Source organism: Aedes albopictus, chromosome 3 (genome assembly GCF_035046485.1).
Source record: "Aedes albopictus strain Foshan chromosome 3, AalbF5, whole genome shotgun sequence".
Classification (NCBI taxonomy): Eukaryota; Metazoa; Arthropoda; class Insecta; order Diptera; family Culicidae; genus Aedes; species Aedes albopictus.
In genome coordinates this window covers 332,839,669-332,842,572 of record NC_085138.1, presented here as the reverse complement: position 1 = coordinate 332,842,572, position 2,904 = coordinate 332,839,669, and the positions used below count along the sequence as shown (strand labels likewise).

Below are 2,904 nucleotides of genomic sequence, written 5' to 3'. Positions count from 1 at the left end.
GATGATACCTCAGTGAAAATCAGTAGTCTGACAGCTGCGGTAGCTTTTCATTCTACCGTAAGGGAACGTTCAAAAATTACGTCCAACATTTGGGGGAGGGGGGGGGGGAATCTAGAAAAGTGTGACAGTACGTGTATTGGCTATTGGGAAATTGCGTGACAGAGGGGGGAGGGGGGGGGTCTAGAAATCCAGAAAAACGATGGACGTAATTTTTGAATCTTCCCTAAAACGGAAAGTTTTCTCTAAATTAGCAATAGCTACCGTCGATAAAGAAGAACCGAATTGTAAACTCCACGGAGTATAAATAGAAATACCCAAGTAACCATTAAGCCGTAAAAATAGCATTAAATCGGTTCTATAGTCGAATATAGAACCTGGCTAACAGAGCTAATTGGTTCTATATCCTCTAATAGAGCTGCCCAAAAGCCACTTTTGGCGCATTATTCGGCTGATATACGGCCAACTTCAAAATTCCGTACCAGGTCTCTGGAGCGGTAGTTGTCAAAAGTGAGACGAAGAAAAAAGAAAAAAATATTGTGTTTATCTCCTGTTCTTTTCTATTTTTTTTTTGCTTCACTGAAGTTACTTTTTTTGCTGTATGACCCAGATTCCAGCTGTTGTCCTCCTGCCCGCATAGACAAATACAGTTTGCCATACGGTCTGAACAGTAAACGTGTTCTAAATAGTATGGTTAATGTGTCACATATTGTTGTTCTTATGTTCAACAATATTAAACTGAAAGCTATGTACCGTAAATAACAGTATGGATAGCCCATACCAAGCGTTACCAATATATTACATTGTGCATACATTGTGAAACAGTATATAAATGTGAACCTGAATTGAATAATTGCAATATGAAACCACAATATAGCATACGGTTGATTATTACGCTTGCACAGCGCACTCACACCTGTACATTTCACCATACATTACTGCTGTTCAACATTATGACAAAGAGTTACACGTATTTGTAATTGTGATCGACTTGTATCGTGGTGTTTCTTATTTTCTCGCGGAATATTTTATAAAAGCCTGTTCAAGATAACGCAAAGTTCGAGAAAATTTTATGCGATTTCTATTTGATTCTATTTGATTTGTTTCTATAATCCGATTAGCAATATTTTTCATTATTTTTATTATATTTTATAGTATCAGCACATGTTCTATAATAACACAGAGAAATAGACGTAAAGGAGTGTTTAAAATCTCTGAACAGAAAAACAATTGTTTTTGATTGCATTGCGTATAGGACCGTTTCAAATGTTACGCGAGTTTTGCATAACAACAACTAAAATGCGACATCATCATCGCGGGAAAACGAAAATTCGCCAAGAATGAAAATTCAGCCTCCACCCAGAAGTAGGATCTTGAAGGTGAGTTATTTTTTGTGGATCGAATATTCTAGCATTATTACTGCTATTTTCATCGCGAATTTCATCCATCTGATTACAGGTAAGCCCGGTAAGCCATTGTCGGGTACTCGGAAGATCTGAACCAGATCTGCTGCTAAAGGGCGATCCTGGAACTAGTTCTAAACAGATCATCGGATCTGGGTGTTTATGGCGTCTTTCGGAATATCCGCGACAACTCGGAACCGATGTCGGAACTGCGTTATAGATGGAAGTGGTAAGCTTTTCACCATTCATTCTAATACAAAAACTTTAACATTTTATTCTATGTGTTTGTAGGAATTTTCCCTCGAATTTTGTGCAAGCCGGGCATGATAGCTCACTCGGAACTGACCGACCGACTTCGGCAAGGAAGGAGTCATCAGGCAACAGTTTCGATGACGATGAGGATGAATTTGAACCAGCTATTTTGAACAATCAGCACCGGCGAAAGCTGCAGCCTCGACTGTAGGGAAAAAATGTCAGCTCCAGCAGCTAAACCTACAGCATCTGTGACTGCCAGTTCCGGCCAACAAGCAAGTCGAGTAAAAACTCTTGCAAGGAAGAAAGAGGAACAACTGCTTTTGAAGAAACTGTGGTGGTGATGGCGGTGACTTCTGCCAAGAAAAATGAGGAAACCTCCGGATTCCGACGCGGAGTCTAAGGAGAAACTATTGCGGTCTCGGTCAGAAACGGAAAAAGGATGAAGAAGAGAAGGTAGTGATGTTGAATAGGAAGAATAGGAATAGGAAGGTCCATAATAAAATAACTTATAAAATGATTCATAAAATTTGATTTTTTTTAATTCAAGTGAATGATAGCTCCGTTTATAAGTTAAAAAATTCCAATCCAGGTTTGAGTTAGTACAATCATCAAAAGCTCAGGTTTTACATAAAAAAAACCGAACAACTTGTGATGGTTATGCTGGATTAGCCTTTTTGGAATTTTTCAACTTAAAAACGGAACCATCAGCTTATTTATTTTTTATATTTATTTATTCTTATTTAATGGTTTCAACATAGATGAACAATATAACATACGGTTAAAATACCCCTAAATACAATAAACCAACAATAGCACATACATTGTTCGTTTTTCTTCCCAGTTTATTGTACAACTGTCCACAAACTGTTTGATTTACAGTGGATCGGAGCAAAAAATGGATAGTATACTGACCATCTGGCGTACTGTTTTCGAAAAAATTTGTTCGAGAAAATCGGCGTTTTTTTATTGTAACATAACTTAACCGCCTATCCCACATATTGTAATTTACTCGAGAACCATCTGTGAAACTGTTGAATACATTCATGGTACGGTTGACTTATTGTTGCTTTGGATGCTATACGATACTGTTGAGATTCTGTAATAAATTGTTGCTAACAGTATGATAAACAGTACTAGTCTAGGTACTAGTATTGTTCATGGTTATGCGGGTGGTTCCTGATCGAAAGTCCTTGTCTATTTGCGTTTTCCATCTGCTCCACCGATGCACCATGGAATCAGTGTTATTAAA

At 37.8% G+C, this 2,904-nt stretch overlaps 1 long non-coding RNA gene across 1 annotated transcript; it reads left to right on the top strand.

Moving 5' to 3' along the window:
• Nucleotides 1-1,234: 1,234 nt before the first annotated feature.
• Nucleotides 1,235-2,248, top strand: LOC115262665 (uncharacterized). Its single transcript, XR_003895398.2, has 3 exons — nucleotides 1,235-1,376; nucleotides 1,456-1,629; nucleotides 1,692-2,248. It is a non-coding gene; the product is annotated as an uncharacterized LOC115262665 (long non-coding RNA).
• Nucleotides 2,249-2,904: the final 656 nt, after the last annotated feature.